This window comes from Dasypus novemcinctus, chromosome 28, assembly GCF_030445035.2.
Source record: "Dasypus novemcinctus isolate mDasNov1 chromosome 28, mDasNov1.1.hap2, whole genome shotgun sequence".
Taxonomy (NCBI): Eukaryota; Metazoa; Chordata; class Mammalia; order Cingulata; family Dasypodidae; genus Dasypus; species Dasypus novemcinctus.
In genome coordinates, this window is record NC_080700.1 from 24,287,981 (window position 1) to 24,306,174 (window position 18,194).

Consider the following 18,194-nt stretch of genomic DNA (forward strand, 5'->3'; position numbering starts at 1 on the left):
TATTTATTTCTCAGTGGTGCCCTACGCATGGAGCTCCAGGCAATTTGGCTTTGAGTACCTACCTGGCCCCTCCGTTCTTACTTACACAACTAGCCCCTGCTGTGGGATCTCATAGGAACGTTTTCTCTTTTTTTTTTTTTTTTGGTGGGAGGCATATTTCAGTCTATGGATATTAAGAAAGTATATCCAATATATGATAGTAGTAATCTCTGATATGTTTCATGAAGACAAACCACTTTTAAGGAAAAGTATGAAAAAGGTGAAGTTTTTTTTTAAAGGTTTATTTGTTTCTTTCCCCCCTGCCCCACCCTGTCCATTCGCTGTGTGTTCTGTGTCTGCTTGTATTCTTATTAGACAGCTCTGGGAACCAATCCTGGGACCTTCCGGAGTGGGAGAGAGGCGATCGTTCTCTTGCACCACCTCAGCTCCCTGTTCTGCTATGTCTCTTATTGTCTCTCCTCTGTGTCTCTTGTTGCGTCATCTTGCTGTGCCAGCTCTCTATGATGGCCGGTACTCCTGCGTGGGGCAGCACTCCCGCGTGGGCCAGCTCGCCTCACGGGCCAGCTGGACTTCACCAGGAAGCCCTGGGTATCGAACCCTGGACCTCCCATATGGTAGATGAGCGCCCAACTGCTTGAGCCACATCCGTCTCCCAGTAAAGTTTCTTTTTGGCCTCCTTCCCCATCATTCCATGCTGCATTTCCACCCCCAGCTTTGCTGGAACCTCTTCTTCTCCCTATCTCCATTCCTTGCTCCCCAACCACATTCAAAACCTACATCAGCACGAAGGAAGGAAATGCTGTAACTTATATGGGGATGGAATTAAACGTCTTCAAGAGACAGAATGAAACACAAAGGCTGGAGCTTTATGTAGCAGCAAAGAAGGATCACGGAGGAGGTAGCTGTTGCGGGGGCGCTGCTGAAATCTTTTCTGGGGGGGGGGGGGCATTTGTTTGTTTTGGTGACACGAAGGCCAGCATGGCACTCCGGGACCCTCGTGTCCTCCAGGGGCTGAAGCACCCTCTCCTCTCCTAGGTGTCCTCCAGCACCCAGAGTCCCCCCAGCAGCTCTCGGGTCTTCCGTGAGGAATAAATAGTCGGGGAGAGCGACAGGACTCCAGACAACGTTTCCTGGACATGTTAAGCATAAGGCTGAGGAAGGACGGAAGGGTGGGTGCTGCTCCAACGGCCCCGAAGCTCCCAGCTCGGAACGGAGGGATCACATCCATCGGGAGCCACTGTGCAGAGAGGAAGGGCTGTCGCCTAGGCTGGGAGTAACAAGACGAGATCCACGTGGTCTCCGGCTCCTTTCCAGCACCCGTGGCAGGCATGGGGAATCCATCAGAGTCAGCTGATTCCTGTAAGGCAGGAAACATCTTTGAACCCCTTCAAAATCAGCAGCTCGGGCAGCGCCTGAACCAAAACAGAGCTTTGACAGTTAGGGTGGCATAGCTCTTTGCCCTAAGGACTTAGGTGCTTATCGATTTCATCATATTTACTTCTAAAAATATCTTTGCCTGTAAATTTCAAGATTCAGAGGCAGCATTTCATTTGTGCTCCGATCAACCCGTGGTTGATCTCAAAGGGGAGGCGATCTTAACTTGATGACTCTTATTCCTACATGAGCAATAGTCTTTGAATACCCATAAGCCATTTTTTTTTCTTCCAAAGAATATCTATTCTACAGGTAATATTCAATAAGTTGACTGGATAATGAGCTGTCTCTCTCATTTCCATATCTGGATTTAACAGTCTAGTCATGAAAGGAATGATGAAACTATTAAACATTCCCTGAAATGCTGTTTTCTCGTTTAAAAAGTAAATGAAATAAAGGGAGCGAATGTAGTTCAAGCGGTTGAGTGCCTGCTTCCCATGTACAAGGTCCCATGTGATGAGTGTGCCACAATGATGGAGGAGTGTGGGAGGAATGGGGTGGGGGGGTGGGAGGTATATGGGACCCTCATATTTTTTAATGTAACTTTTTTTGTGTGATGTATATATCTTCCAAAAAAACAATTTACAAAAATGATGGGGTGGGGGGTGGCAAGTGGGGTATATGGGAACCTCTTATGTTTTTTAAGGTAACATTCTTTGTGATGTATTAACTTTAATTTAAAAAGTGTAAGAAAAAAAATCCTTGGTAACTCCTAAAAACAAAACAAACACAGAAAACAACTCTTATTGGGGAGCAGATGTAGCTCAGTGGCTGAGCTCCTGTTCCCCATGTACAGGGTTCTGGGTTCAAATCCTGGGCACCGCCTAAAGAAAGAAAAAAATAGGAATCAACACATGAAATGAAATCCGTCTCCCCTCCTCTGGGCCTTTTGAGAGCGAAACATCCCTCCCGTTCTGAACTGAGCTGCCTTTGGCCACCAGCGCCAATCTGACCCGTGAATTTTCTGCTCAGCTTCCCAGGCCCTAGTGGGTGGGGCAGACAGTGAGGAAAAGGGAAGAGGCCTACACTGAGAACTCCCAGGGCACAACTCCTTTGGTTTGGAGAAGTTTTCCCGTGCCCACCTCTACCCCACAGGCTAGAGAAAGGGCTCTCCTGAATGACATTGTTCCTTGACCTTTGTCCCCTTCCCAAGGTTAAAATAAAAGCCCACTCATTCTAGCTACCGGCTTGAAAAGATGGTGGTTAGAGGGGAAGTTGGTAGCACCTACAAATATACTGTTTGGGAAGTATTTATAGCCAAAGGTTGCAGCACTTGGGTATTTTGGAATCCGTCATCTCCTCTAAAATTACACGTATATCCTGTCTTGAAAAATACGCCGCATGAACATTCCAATGCAGACAATAGACAAAGCCATTATCCATTTACTCAACAAGTATGGTTCGATGCCTCCTACAGATGATTCCTTTCTAAAAAGATTCATGTATCCTTGAAGTACCAACTCTTTCAGCGCATCTTTGAAGCGATTCTATTTATAACAACGCGCTCCCACAAAAGCTCGTCCCGGAGGAGGTGGCACCTGCGTGTTAGGCTACTAGGTACATGTTGAAATGTCTCAGTTTGCAGTAGAGAGAAAATTCCTCACCCTTCCTCGTTGATCACCCGCCATTTATCAGACATAGAAATGTCAGACAACTGGCCATGAATCTGCACCTTAAAATCCTCGCCTGGTCTCTTGGACCTGCCACTGGCCCTCGGGGTGACATCCTCCCAGGCCAGAGTCCCTCGAGCCGATTCAGCAAAGCCCAGTGTTGACTCACTTCCCCAAAGCCCGGTTGTGAAACAGGACACCCCGATGCTTGCCCAGGCGCCCAGCTTGAGCATCACACGTCTGGAAAGGAGGAAGAGAAAGTTTTCCTGAGTTGGGTTGTTCTGGTCACACTCAGCAGTTTGTGTGGGGCTCATCCACCCTCTCCCCATTTCCTCCTTGTGACATCAATGGCACCCCTGCCAGCCCTTCTCTTCTGTGTCCCGCTCCCTTTTTGTCCTTGCGGCCCACCGCCCATCCCACGAGGCCCATCCACCACCTGGCCCACAGTTCCAATGAAGAATTCAGACAATCCATCATTCTACAATAGCTGTGGGGAGTGGGAAATGACGTTGGCCAGTTGCCATTTTCAAGCCCACGCTCGTTGGAGCCGGTGTGTAGATACAGAATAGGAAGGCAAGAGATTTACTAGGGGAAATGCCTATGAAAAATAAACAGGAAGGGAGCAGGATAGCACAGTGAGAGCCTAAGACCTGACAAAGTCTCCACCCACCCTGGGACAAAGATACTGTGAGAGGAGTCGGGAATGGATAGAAAGGGCCAGATCCTCAGACCCAACCACGTCCTGTCACAGGATGGCGTCAGCCCAGAGAGAGCGTGGCCCTGGCTTGAAAACTGAGCTGGACCATGAGGGTGCTAGCAGCTTCTCGAAGGAAGCCGAGGCAGATCCGAGCAGGACCCTGCCGTGGCCGCCACAGCTGGGAGGTGTTTATTGTTGTGTGTCTGTATTTGTGCAGAGTTGTGGTATGTGTCTCTTCCCTGCCCGTCGTCATTATCAGGGCAAAACAAGGTCTCTCTCCTCCCTGGTGTCCACTTAAAGGGCGCTTTGTGCGGGAAGCAGACTTGGCTCACCTGATAGAGCGTCCGCCTACCACATGGGAGGTCCAGGGTTCAAATCCCGGCCTCCTGACCCATGTGGAGCTGGCCCACGTGCAGTGCTGATGTGCGCAAGGAGTGCCCTGCCAAGCAGGGGTGTCCCCCGTGTAGGGGAGCCCCACGCGCAAGGAGTGCGCCCCGTAAGGAGAGCTGCCCTATGCAAAAGAAAGTAGAGCCTGCCCAGGAATGGAGATGCACACACGGAGAGCTGACACAGCAAGATGACGCAACAAAAAGAAACAGATTCCCAGTGCTGCTGACAAGAATGCAAGTGGACACAGAAGAACACACAGCGAATGGACACAGAGAGCAGACAACTTGGGGTGGGTGGGGAGGGAAATAAATAAAATAAATAAATAAAGGAAGGGCACTATGTGGCATCGCTGCACTAAACAGCCACCCGGTGTCACTTCTGCTTCAACATCGCAGTCACTCGGACCCTCTTGAAAATGAAGCTCAACCAATAAATGTGTCTGTAGAGTGAGGAGACCCCCGCTTCCCCTCGGAGGTGCCGGGAGCTCCTCCTCAGTGGAGAAAAGCCCCTACATTGACCCAGAATGGTAGAAAGGAGAGGGGAGGGCTGAAACTGTTGGCATCTGCAGCAAGTGGCCAAGCTCGTGGACGGGCGTGAGGGGCCGAGCCAGACCCGCAGAGCTTTGCCCACCAGGAAGAGCAGGGCTGCCTGCTGAGGCGCCCCCGAGTCACGGTCACAGCCCTGGCCCTTGTCTTCTCCAGGCGTCAAGAGCCCTGGGGGGGGCTCCAGAGCAGGTTCCTCTGCCAGGGCAGCAGGGAGAGCGAGAGACAAGCATGAATCAGCTCAAGGGCCGGCTGAGCTGGCCGCTGCGTGCACCCCAGTCCTCTGGTTTCCCCGATGTGTCACACACTCGCCCTCGAAACATCTCTAAAAATAAAGGCTGAGGTCACCGGGATGGCAGATTAAAAGCTGGGGCTGGATGGGCAGACACAGACAGAGCCACCTTGGGGTGTTCCTTACATGCAAGTGTCTCTCTCTGGACAAGCCAACAGGGCCCTCCCACTTCAGGACTCCTCTGCGCTGCCACCTTTTGAATGAAGAGCATGTCATTTGTATGTGAATTTCTGTAGATTTATATATTTGTGTTTCTCTTTACCTATGTTTGCATCTATTTCATGTTCATCAACATCAGAAGGCAACTTTTTTTTTAATTTTCCAAATATTAGGCATTTATTTATTTTTCTTCTCTTAACGTTAATTATAATTTGAAATATAAAGAGGCTTCCCCTAAAAAATTGATAACAAGAATCTGACCGCTTCTCACTGAGTGCACTAAATCACGGTCTTCTAAGACATCTTCCAAAGGCAGCTTTAAAAAATGTCATTTCTTCTGCCTTGAATCCCTGCTCATTTTGTCCCCTTTTCCCCCAACCACAGCCTGCCATCCTCCTTCCCCTGGGCTGGTCCCCTCCCTGCCCTCCTGTCCACCCCCCCCCCCCCCAGCTGTCAGGCTCCAGCCAGACTCCCTGGGGGGTTAGATGGTAACCAGAGCTGCCTCTGATGCCCCAGGCCAAAAACCCTGTGGTCAACTTCCAGACTGTTCTCCCGGATGCCGACGCAATGAGCGCAAAGAGCCGGCCGCGGGAGCCCAGGCGTCCAGCGGGGAAGGGCAGGGTCCCAAGCGGGGGCCCTGGGGACCAGCCAGGCAGCAGTCCCCCAGACTCGGGGCACCCCGCCCCAGCAGGACCCAGGATGGCCGCTGCCGGCCGGCAGACGGAGCGGCAGCCCGCCCTGCATTTCTCTTTTAGGAATATTAACACACTGGAAGCTCCTGACCAGCCAAGTGGTGATGAGCTCGAAAGCTTTGCGAGAGATTTTCTCCGCAGACTCGTTAATGGGGTCTTTTAATGGAATCCTCCGCTGGAGCCCTAAATAGCGTTGAGAAATACTCAGCAGAGTCTTGGGGGTAGCACTTCGAGCCTTAGCTGCCCTCCTCCTCTAGGGGTTCTGTATGCAACGAGCAGAGGAGGGACGGGACAGAGGGAGGAAGATGACAAAAAGGAGCCAGTCTGGGGAGACGTGTTTGTTGGCATTCGAAAGACACAGGAGGGATCACACGGGATTCCAGACAGCGGTTTAATGGAGCGGATAAGGCACATTCCCATCGCCCGAGAGCCTGGAGCTGCCTCCCAGCTCTACCATTAACTTGGGTAAATCCCATAAATTAACCCAACCATGAATCGAAGGGCTGCACACCCCACCCCTCTCCCAAACCCCAAGGCCTCAAATGCTCAGGCAGCGTACCTGGTGACTCACCAGGTGAATTTTTCTCCCCCTCCCGCCTATAGCCCTGGCTTTTGTGCATCTGTCTCTATAGTGGAGGGAAATTTCTGGAGCTATTTTGGGGAGGCAGCTGTTTGTGACTCTAGCCGAGAGTTACGGTGGCAAGGAGGCCGTGGGCTGTCTCAGAAAACTAGAGGTGGTGAAGGTGGGCAGGGCAAAATGTAAATTTGAAGTTCCCTCCGTCCTGCTGCCTCATCAACAAAAAGGGAATGGAATGGAGAGAGAACAAAGAAGGCAAGGGCCCAACTCTCTTAGCTGCCTCCGACCGACCCTGGCGTGGAGGTCAGAGATTTCGGAGATGAAATTTCAGATCCTCAACGAGGAACTCCTCTTCCCCAATGTTCAATTATTCATGCAACAGCATGTGTTGGCATGCGGGGATGTGCTAAATGGAAGAGGCACAATTCTTTCCTGTGATCTGCTGCAGCAACACCCACAAACCTTGATCAGGTACAAACCCACTGAACCAAGCTCCCCTGGGGCCTTGCTTTCCATGGTTGAGCTACAGTATGTTTCTTGCAACTGTGATCTTGCTTTATCCTGAAATGATAATAGGTTTCACATGGAAAGCAAATTTAAAAAGGAGTGAGTGGAGTTCTTTGGTCCGATAAGATTGCGAAGTATGACATCCTAAATTTGTCTCTTGGATGCTTCATGTTACAAACGGAAAAGTTGTGCAATGAAGAAACCTGTTTAACTTCATTTAACCCAGTATTTCCAAAACGTATTTGTCCAAAAGAGAACACTTTTTGCAGAGTGACAGACCGATTAACACTTTGTCTCCAAAAACATTCCCATCCTAATCCTCAGAACCAGTAAATATGTCCTCTTACTGGTGAAAGGAACTTGGCAGATGGTATTGATTTATGGATCTTGAGTTGAGAAGATTAACTTGGGTTATCCATTGGGCCTTTTCAGAGAGAGGCAAGAAGGTCAAAGTCAGATGAAAGCGATGGGATGACCCAAGCAGAGCCTGGAGTAATGTGTTTTGAGGACAGTGGAAAGGGCCACAGGCCAAGCAAAGCAGACAGCCTCTAGAAGCTGGAAAAATCAAGGAATGGATTTGCCCCTGGAGCCTCCAAAGTTTCGCAGACATTGATTTTTGCCCTGTGGACCCATTCTAGACTTCTGACCTCGAGAACTTTAAGAGAATGTGTTGTTTTAAGCCCCTAAATGTGTGGTCGTTTGTTACAGCAGCAATAGGAAGCTAATGCACAGAGCAACTATTAATTAATAGTTAACGTTTATGTCTTGTGTTAAACCAATAAAATTTGGGCAGCTGAAGATAGCCCCTGCTTAATCACCAGGCACTATGAAACTTCCAGAATATGCCTCCCAAGTACCCCACCTCCTGCTTAGCCCAAGGTCTGCCTGGAATCTTGTGGAGTGTTGTGTGTGTGGATATGGTAAAAGCTGTTGAAGGATCACTATCTCTAATAAATCAGCTTATAGTATCATCCATTTTTTTAATTGCTGTTATCATAGAGCAGGGAATCAGGGACTGAACACTTATTTTGCTAACTGGTCCCAAACTGAGCCATGTAAAGCCCATTCTTTTGGAGAAGACACAATGGGAAGCAGTGGCACTGCAAGCACATACAGAATGTTCTACCATGGGGTAATGACACTTTAGGAGTTAATTACTCCTGCCACTGGCATCTTGGTGCTTCATTTTATTTCTTGGGAAAATCTAATTAAAGAGACTCTGTTAAACTGCCCTGGCCTCCCTAGAATATTCTGGGAAAGGGCTTGGCTAAGAAACTTTCAACGTTTCTTTCAAGAATTGATTCTAAGCCAGCATTTGAGGCCAAAAGTAGAAAAGCATAAAACAATCAAAATGGACCCAAATTGAGAAGCAGGTGTAGCTCGGTGGTTGAGTACCTGCTTCTCATCTATGAGGTCCCAGGTTCAATCCCTGGTACCTCTTTTTGAAAAAAATGCTAAGAAAAAAAACAACAGTCCAAAATTTTGCAAAGAGAACTGAATCAGTGTGAAATTGCTGATATCGAGAAATACCTTTAATTCTTTAAAGTAAAAGAATTTACATTCTTAAAACAAGAGCTCAGTAGCGTCATTGAAACCCAGAGTTTGCTTGCTTTTGATTCAGTTACAATGTATTGTTCTACATGGGACCATCCCACCAGAACTGGCCAAATGAAACAGCGGGCAGTTTCCCACACAGGCGCCCATTGTCTTCCAGCCTCCCAGTGTGGGCTTTCATTGTTTTCTTTGGACTACCCTCCCCTGTCTCCATGCATCCAAATCTTACCCATCTTCAAGGCCAAACTCCTCCATTAAACCCCTCCTGACTCACCAGCCAGAGTTAATCTCTCCCTCCCTTGAACAGCAACTCATCCGACGGAACTGCACCCCTCGTGGTCGTTTGCCACGGCATGTGAGACTTACGGGCATATCTGGTCTGCTTATTTAGACCATAATTTCACGGAGGGTCTGAACAGGCAGGATTCTTTGCAATGCAAATGCCAGAAACCCACTCAATCTCGCTTAATCCAGAAAAGGACATCTATTATGAGAATCCTGGTTTGTCTCGTGAAGCCTGCTGCAGACTTTGGCCATTACCTGCCCGACACCCATTATTCTTCTCTTCCTTTGGACTGCAATGGCAATGGGTCCAGTTAAAAATACTTGCCTCTCCACACTTCTTTTCATCTGGGGCTGACCATGAGACCCAGTTGTGGCAAATGAGATGTGAATAAAATTCTATTGGCAGGGGCTTCCAGAAGCTTTTTAAAATTATTTTTCACCTTCTCTCTTCTTCCTTTCTGAGAGTGGATGTGATGCAGGAGGTAGAGCAGCCATCTTGCCACTTGGAGGATAAAAGACAAGTGAGAAAAATGCTGGAGCAAGAAGTCAAAAGGGATCTGGGTCCGGGATATCTTCTTTGAGCCACTATGCTCTCCCTGGACTAACTCTGTCACAAGAGAAAAATGAAAGTTCTCTTTGAGGTTCTCAACCAGGAGCAATTTTGCCTCTCAGGAGATCTTTGGCAAACATTTTTGGGTGACAAAGCTGGGGGCTATAATTCTGGTATCCGTTGCGTAGAGGCCAGGGATCTGTTACATCCTAGGGTGCCCAGGGCAGCGTCCCAGAACAAAGCATCTTCTAGCCCAGGAAATCCCCAGATAAAATGTATGGAGAGGCAAGTGTTTTTACCTGGACCCATTGCCACGTCAGTCCAAAGGGGGTTCTGCTACTAAGGAAGAGAAGAATAAAGGGCATTGGGCAGTTGACTGGCAAAGTGCTGAGTACTGAGAACACTTGGTTAATGTCATGCAGAGCCTCTGTTACGTGAGACTCAAGCTGGTTGATGGGAAGCACAGCAGAGACTCAAGAGAGACCAGAACCTGGACTTGGAAGCCATTAGGAATTAAATTTTGGGGAAGCAGATTTGGTTCAACTGATAGAGCATCTGCCTACCACACTGGAGGTCCGCGGTTCAAACCCCAGGCCTCCTTGACCCATGTGGTGAGCTGGCCCATGCGCAGTGCTGATGCGCGCAAGAAGTGCCCTGCCACACAGGGGGTCCCCCACTTAGGGGACCCCCATGTGCAAGGAGTGTGCCCCTCAAGGAGAGCCACCCTGTGCAATAAAAGTTCAGCCTGCCCAGGAGTGGCACCGCACGCACGGAGAGCTGACACAACAAGATGATATAACAAAAAGAAACACAGATTCCAGGCATCACTGACAAGAATGCAAGCGGACACAGAAGAACACAAAGGGAATGGACACAGAGAGCAGACAATGGGGGGGAGGGGAAGGGGAGAGAAATAAAAAAATAAATAAAATCTTTTAAAAAAAGGAGTTAAACGTTGTTTTCTCCAATTCTCCAGGATCACTCTGGAGATCTACAAGTCTGTTTTATTTTCCTTTTCTCTCTCTCTCCAGACTGACAGAGGACCTCCTTGCTTCTCCAAAGATATGGAGCCCAATGTCAAAAATTTCCCACATCTCCAGAATTTGCACATCCTTAGTTCAAGTTCCCACTCAAAACTGACTTGCATCTCTGAATCCAAATTCCTAATTTCTCAAATAAAGAATTTGATGGGGCCATCTTGAGTCAGTTTCGAAATCAGCTTTGCTGCGGAGAAGAAGCAGGTATGTGGTTCAATGTAGCTGCTGGATCTCTTGCTGAAGGAGTGAGAGGCACATCTAGAAGGAAGGTCCCTAAGAATGGGGGTCACTGCCCAGGAGGACTTCCCAGTGGGTGTCTCCTTCAAGAAGGACCCATTTCCTCATCTTTGCATTCTTCACAGCACCTGAAACAGAGCAGATGCTCAAGAACCAATGAGGAGAGACAAAGACAAGACGAAAAAAGCCAGATGTTCTGTAACTTCTAAAGAAGATGAGCAGATGCAGCAAGCTGATGCAATGAGCCGACACAATGAACTGATGAACTAGCAGACACAATGAGCAGGAAGTGGGTGTGGCTTAAGCAGTTGGGTACTCATCTCTACATAGGAGGTCCTAGGTTCAGTTTCTGGTGCCTCCTAAAGAAGATGAACAGATGCAATGAACTGATGAATGAGCAGACACAACAAGCAGACACAACCAGCAGGGAGCAGATGTGGCTTCAGCAGTTGAGTACCCACCTCCCACACAGGAGGCCCTGGGTTCAGTTCACAGTGCCTCCTACAGAAGATGAGCAGAGACAATGAGCAGAGACCATGAGCACATACAGAAAGCAAAGAGACAGAGCCATCGGAGGGAGCGTGGGGGGAGAAGCCCTTGAGCCTATTATTTGAAAACATAGCTGTCACATATCACAGTGCTTGAAAATAAACGCGTCCTATGTCTCAACTTTATGACACTTGGTGACTAGTTCTTCAAACTGCCACACCCAGCCCTGCACCATACAGCCAGGGCCGACTCCCGACTCGCTTCTGCTTCTGTGCAGTCTGAGTTCTAAACCACTGGTCCACCTGCTTCTCACTTCTTCATTCTGCAAGCTCCTGGCCTCCCCACTCTCTTCAGTTTCTTTTGTTTTGTTTTTAAAGGTTAATTTTATTTATTTCTCACCCCTTCCCCCCCAGGTGTCTGCTCTCTATGTCCATTCCCTGTGTGTTCTTCTGTGTCCGCTTGCATTCTTGTCAGCGGCACCCGGAATCTGTGTCTCTTTTTGTTGCATCATCTTGCTGTGTCAGCTCTCCATGTGTGTGGCGCCATTCCTGGGCAGGCTGTGTTTTTGTCGCGCTGGGCAGCTCTCCTTACGGGGCACACTCCTTGCGCGTGGGGCTCCCCCGCACGGGGGACACCCCCGCGTGGCATGGTACTCCTTGCGCGCATCAGCACTACTCATGGGCCAGCTCACCACATGGGTTAGGAGGCCCTGGGTTTGAACCCTGGACCTCCCACGTGGTAGGTGGACACCCTATCCGTTGAGCCAAATCCACTTCAACTTCTAACCTGAGCCTGCGTTCTCCCTTCCCATCGTCCTCTCTGGCTCTCCTGCAGGCCTCATGGGGATCTTCTCCAGCTCCACTGACGCCCTGGGAGCCTTCTCATAGGCTGCTACTTACAGGCCAGCAGACCTGGTCCAGTTAACGACCTTGACCCTCTACTGCTGTTGTTGGGACTCCTTCATTTTACTGCCACCTCATGCCCTGTCACACCCTTTGGGGGTAAGGATTTTTCTCTCCTAAGACCATTCTCGCTCCACTCCTGCAATCTGATCTGTCAGTTCGTCCAGTGATAAACTAATTCAAACAACAACGTTTGCAGCAAAACGACGTGTTTCTTTTCCCAATCCTCCTCCCTGGTATGGTCTGTATTTTAATGGGAAGCTTCAAATGACTTCTCATAATTTTGAGTGATGGAAGGCATTTCACTCATTGACACAGGTTCAGGGGGAAGATAATTTTGATTGAGGGGCCTTTCCTGGGACCCAGCAAATCTTAATCATAATAATCACCATCTTAATTGGCCAGAAGCATTATCACAAATATCACACACTGGTTTGGGCTTAAGGACAGATGTTACTGGCTCATGGTTTTGAGGCAAGAAGAGGCCCAAAATCTAGGTGCTGGCAAGGCTTGCTTTCTTCCCCAAGACTGTCACGTTCTAGTGCTGGCTGCTGACGATCCTTGGGGTGTGTGGGCCTTTATCCCTACTTCCCATCGCACAGTGAGGTCCACTCCCTTCTGGCTTCTGTAACTTCCAGTCCTCTTTATGAGGCCATGGACAATCCAGGTGGAGGCCTAACCTCATCTGGTTGGACCTTTTCAACTGAAAATAGCATCTTCAGGAGGTCCCATGTGCAATGGGCTCACACCCACAGGTATGTGGATGACAGTTAAGAACATGTGCTGGTTGGGGCACATGACTCAACCAACCACGGCCGCCATGTAGGGTGCCCTGTGTGTGTCAGAGCCCTGGGAAGTGCCCTTCCCAGACATGATCACATCCTCACTGTCATGGGTTGAATTGTGTCCCTCAGAAAGACATATTTAAGCGCTGAGCCCTGGTCCTGTGACTGTGACCTCATTTGGAAATGGGGTCTTTGAAGGTGTGTTTAGTTAAAATTAGGTCAAACTGGATGTTTCAGTTTCACTAAGGATGCCAATGCAAAACTACCAGAAATGAGGTGGCTTTTATAATGGGGATTTATTAGGGTAAAAGCTTACAGTTCTGAGGCTGCAAAAATGTCCCAGAGATGTTTTCTCACCAAAGGCCCTGCTGGCAGATCCTGGAGTCTTGTCCCTTGGCGAGGCAAGATGGCGGCTTCTTCCTGCTTCTGCTCCAATGATTCCAGTCTCTGGCTTCTCTCTCAGCTTTTCAGGGTTTCTCTCTCTTCTTGCTGTCCTCTCTTCCACATGTCTGGGTCAAAATGTGGCTACCTTTCTTTGTGGGTTTCTCCTTTCAGTTCTCAGTTTACATAAGACCCCAGCAAGAGGGCGGACACCCCACCCTGGGTCACACCTCACTGGCGTAGTCCAATCAAAGGTCCTAAAGTGATTAACCAAAGTGGTTTAATTAAAGGTCCCTTAACTGAATCTATTGAGAAGGCCCCATCTACACTGTGTTTGCAGGCACAGGAACAGGTTAGCTTAAGAACATAATTTCCTGTCATCCACAAAAGACAAATCAGGATACTGAATTAGGGTGAGCCCAAATCATATATGACTGATGTCCTTATAAGAAGGGAAAAATTGGGCACAGACAGACATGGGGGAGAAGATGGCCATGGGATGATAGAGGCAGGGACTGAGGTGCTGTAGCTTGAGCCAAGGAACACTAACGCTTCCCAGCACCCTCCAGAAGCCAGGGAGAGGTGTGGGAGAATTCTTCCCTGCACCTTAGGGTTCTGGATTTCTAACCTCCAGAACTGCGAGGCAAGAACTTTCTGTTGTTCTAAGCCCCTCGTCTTGTGGTCATTTGACACTGCCTTGGAAAATAAGGCTTAAAGAAGGATATTCTTTATCCACATTTTGCACATTAAGAGCAGAGGTTCAGAGAGGCAGACCAAATTCCTTTCATCAGACCTCACACCAACTGAGGACTAGGCCTGAGAGTCAAACCCAGGTCTATCTAGTTTTTACACCCCTCCCCCCCCCCCCCCAACTCTCCATCCTTGCTCACATCCAGCTGGCTTCTGGGTGCGTTCTAGATGACAGCATGTGTCCTCTTTCAGGGGCTACTTCTCAGTTGCCCAGGAATGCCACTGCCAGCAATGAACCTTCTGGGGAGTCTGCCTCCTGGTCTCCCGCTGACAGCCCCACAGTCATGTCCTTGGCTCTGCACCCATCAAAGGGAGACATCAATGTGTCTAAGGAAAAAGGACATCCCCCTGGGAGCACTCGGACAGTTCTCCAGCATCCCACCTCTTTGTCGCCTCCCCATATTCTCACATTCAGATAGGAATCTGCTTCTGATCTCTGCAGCCAGGAAAAGGCACAATGAAGCTGGGGTACTGATGTCACTGTAGCATCTTCTTCTGGACCAGTCTCTCCCAAGGGCATCTGCTAGCACTTACGTCAGCAGACCTGGGCTCCAAAAGGCCTCAGAATCAGAACCAGCGGTGCCGTGGTAAAGCCGGAATCTCGAGCTTTACTTTCTCTAGAAATGGTGGCATTGAAAGGAGTTGCACAAACCAAATCCTAAGAGCTTTAGAGGTAAGGAGGTACTATTAAATTCATGGCTGTGGAAAGACCTGGAAAATGGAGAATAGTTTTGGAATTAAAATAGGCTCTGAACCCTTTACTTTTCTATAGCACTATTTTAGTCAGCAAAAGGGGTGCTGATGCAAAATACCAGAAATTGATTGGTTTTTGTAAAGAGTATTTATTTGGGGTAGGAGCTTACAGTTACCAGGCCATAAAGCATAAGTTACTTCCCTCACCAAAGTCTATTTCCATGTGTTGGAGCAAGATGACTACTGATGTCTGTGAGGGTTCAGGCTTCCTGGGTTCCTCTGGGCTCAGCTCCTCTGTTTTCTCCACAAGGTCAGCTATAGAGTATCAGGTGAACAGCTCTGTCTCTCTCCTGGGGTTTCTGCTGTGTCTAAGGAGCCATCTCTATTCCTCTGTGTTCTTCTCCTGGCTCAGGTCCTCTCTTCCTGGGGCTGGCTTCTCTTTCCTCTGTGAGCTTACTTCCTGGGGCTCCAGCTTAACACTTCAACTCAAACTCCAAGATCAAAACTCCAACATCAGAAACCTCCAACTCTGTCCTTTGCCACGCCTTTTATCTGCCATGCCTTTTAACGCCCTAATGACGTGGCCCAATCAAAGCCCTAATCATAACTCAGTCATGCCCAGGTACAGATCAAATCACAAACATAATCCAATATCTATTTTTGGAATTCATAACCATCACACACTGTTACAAGCACGAACCTTGGAAAATGAGACATGCTCCATAGGGAAAAATTTCACCAAAACCCAAGGAACATCTAAGAAAAAATGGTAAACCAGAACTCCTGGCCCCTCCTGGACATCTTCAATGACATACTTCAGCCTGTGTGTTTCTTTGTGAAGAGTTCAAGGGCTCTGCCAGTGGAAGGGGGTGGGTAGAGGATGCAGAAAGCAGCTAATGACACAGCCCCCGTCCTGTAAGCGCAGACGTGGCGAGAGTTAGAATATCTGACTCAAGAAATGTACCACGGTCTACACTGAGTCCAGCAGCGGCAAGCTTGCTAATTAAGCCTGCATTTTTCATCCCGCAAGTACATATATTTGACGGTGAGACGGTGCAGAGCAGCTCATGTAATTTGCATAGGAATCTGGGGAACGTGAGGGTGTGAAATATTAGCGACTCTATAACTACTAAAGAAAAAAAAATTCCAGGGGGGGGCGGAAATTGTTATGGAGCTTAAACAAAGGCTGCAAAGAACATTTCATTTATTTTTTCTTTAACTTCTATCAGACCAGTGGAAATCAAAATGTATAAAAATGGAACAGATCTCTGGGAAACAGTGACAAGGCTAAGGATTGTGGGTATAGCTACAAATGCTTTAAACAGCTATCATTATTAATTATTACAAGAAGTTACTTTTGGCGGCGGACTTGGCCCAGTGGTTAGGGCGTCCGCCTACCACATGGGAGGTCTGCGGTTCAAACCCCGGGCCTCCTTGACCCGTGTGGAGCTGGTCCATGCATAGTGCTGATGCGTACAAGGAGTGCCGTGCCACGCAGGGGTGTCCCCCGTGTAGGGGAGCCCCATGCAGAAGGACTGCGCCCCGTAAGGAGAGCCGCCCAGCATGAAAGAAAGTGCAGACTGCCCAGGAATGGTGCCACACACACAGAGAGCTGACACAGCAAGATGACGCAGCAAAAAGAGACACAGATTCCCATGCCGCTGACAACAACAGAAGCAGACAAAGAAGACGCAGCAAATAGACACAGAGAACAGACAACTGGGGTGGGGGGGGGGGAGAGAAATAAATAAATAAATCTTTTTTTTTTTAGTTACTTTTTTTAACATATAGAAGATTGGAACTGTGAGAAAGAAAAGAATACTAGATGTCAGGACATAGTCTTTTAAAGCACCTAGTTGCTTTAAAGGAAATTAATATAGGTCAGCATTTTAGCAGTAGAGATGTCACTTTTGAGGAATTGTCTCCTAAAGACATGTTTGCCCTCAAAAAATCACTATAAAGAAAATACTGGGACGTGGACGTGGTTCAACCAGTTGGGTGCCCCAACCACCTGGGAGGTCCCGGGTTCAGGTTCCAGTGCCTCCTAAAGAAGATGAGCAGATGCCGCACCCGCCACAACGAGCAGATGCCTAAACGAGCAGATGCCACAAGTCGGCAGACTTTGCTGCAGCCCACAGGGGGTGGATGTGGCTCAGGCCATTGGGCACTCACCTCCCATGTGGGCAGTCCTGGGTTCTGTTCCCGGTGCCTCCTGGAAAAGGTGAGTAAACAAGGAGCAGAGGAGAAAACCATCCAAGGGAGGCTGGGGGAAGGCTTTAAAAAAATAATAAAGTAAAATAAATCTAAAAAAAAAAAGAAAGAAAATACGGGGGAGCAGATGTAGCTCAAGTGGTTGAGCACCTGCTTCCCACACACAAGATATGGGGTTCAATCCCCGGTACCTCCTAAAAGCAAAACAAATAGCAAACCAATGAAATGACCAACTTGAGGATGCTGCTGGAGGTCAGTGGTTGAGCGTCGGCTTCCCATATAAGGACCCGGATTCAATCCCTGGCCCCTGGACCTGAAAAAAAAAAAGAAAAAGAAAATACGGTACTTGATTTCAACAGATGCCGCCCAACACCAGAGAGGCAGAGGAAAGTCAGACACTTGCACTGCACATTTCCTTTCTGTGGTTCTGAGACATGCATCAGATTTGCAGGAAGCGTGTGCCCAACACCGGGCAAAAGTATTTCCTCATTCACAGCAAGACACAAGAGTCTAGACCATGTCCAAAAAGGGGATAGCATGTAAGTGTAAAAAGGGGCAAAGAAAGGAATACGGCTAGCGAGATTCACTTCCCTTTTTGATTTTTGGTTGGCAGACTTTCATTTCCCCAAAGTAACATGGAAGGTTTGAATGGAAGCTTTCCACCCAGCCAGGCCCAGGCAAGAGCTGCAGACAAAACCCTACGATTTGGGCAAAGTGCTCAGAAATGCACCCCCCCCTTTTTTTTTTTTTTTTGCATTCTTTATTATATTCTGCCTTCTGGGCACGTGGGTGGAAAGCAGATTCTGTGCTGGGTAGAGGACAAGTTCAGGGAAGGGTACGTTTGGGGCTCGAGTGTGAGTAAGTGCTTGTTTCCACAAATGTGCATCTGTGTATTTCGTTCCCAAGTATAAAAATCATGAAGGACCTTTGGAAGCGCTTCAGCTGGACAGGCAGTTTTGGGTTTTTTAGGGTTTTTTTTTTTTAATGTCTTATTTTTTGCCTGCTTGGCTACAAGCTTCCAGAGGAAGTGAAGCTACACTGGCTGGTGACCTCATTTCCATGGTTGCTCAACAATCCCACCCAGCAGTCAGGGAGGGATTGACTCAGTCGGCCTCTGGGAGCTGATTCCAAGGGCAGGCACCAAAGACCCCGCGCGGCTGCCGCCTTCCCTGCCCCACCCCAACGCCAGCCTGCGACGGCGACAGCCCCCTCCGAGGCTGTCCTTCCCTGGGATACAATCGGCAAAGCCGCCCCGCAAGAGGAAGGTCATTCCCAAATAGCAAAGAGCCCGGGGGGATGGGACGCAGCTGGCAGGGCGGAGGCCTTGGTGGCATGTAGAGAGATCAGAACTGTGACGACAACACAGGTTTCCTGTGATTAGACCCTGGAAATCGGTCACTCAACAGAATCAGCAAAGCAG

At 48.6% G+C, this 18,194-nt stretch overlaps 1 long non-coding RNA gene across 2 annotated transcripts; it reads right to left on the bottom strand.

Moving 5' to 3' along the window:
• Positions 1-249: 249 nt before the first annotated feature.
• Positions 250-17,944, bottom strand: LOC105746843 (uncharacterized). 2 transcript variants are annotated; one of them, XR_011647709.1, is made up of 3 exons: positions 17,009-17,944; positions 16,736-16,866; positions 250-3,284 (listed from the first exon to the last, which is right to left on the bottom strand). It is a non-coding gene; the product is annotated as an uncharacterized lncRNA (long non-coding RNA). The 2 variants fall into 2 exon arrangements; XR_009183872.2 differs by adding an exon at positions 5,092-5,158 and having other exon boundaries at positions 16,736-17,944.
• Between the last annotated feature and the right edge of the window lie 250 nt (positions 17,945-18,194).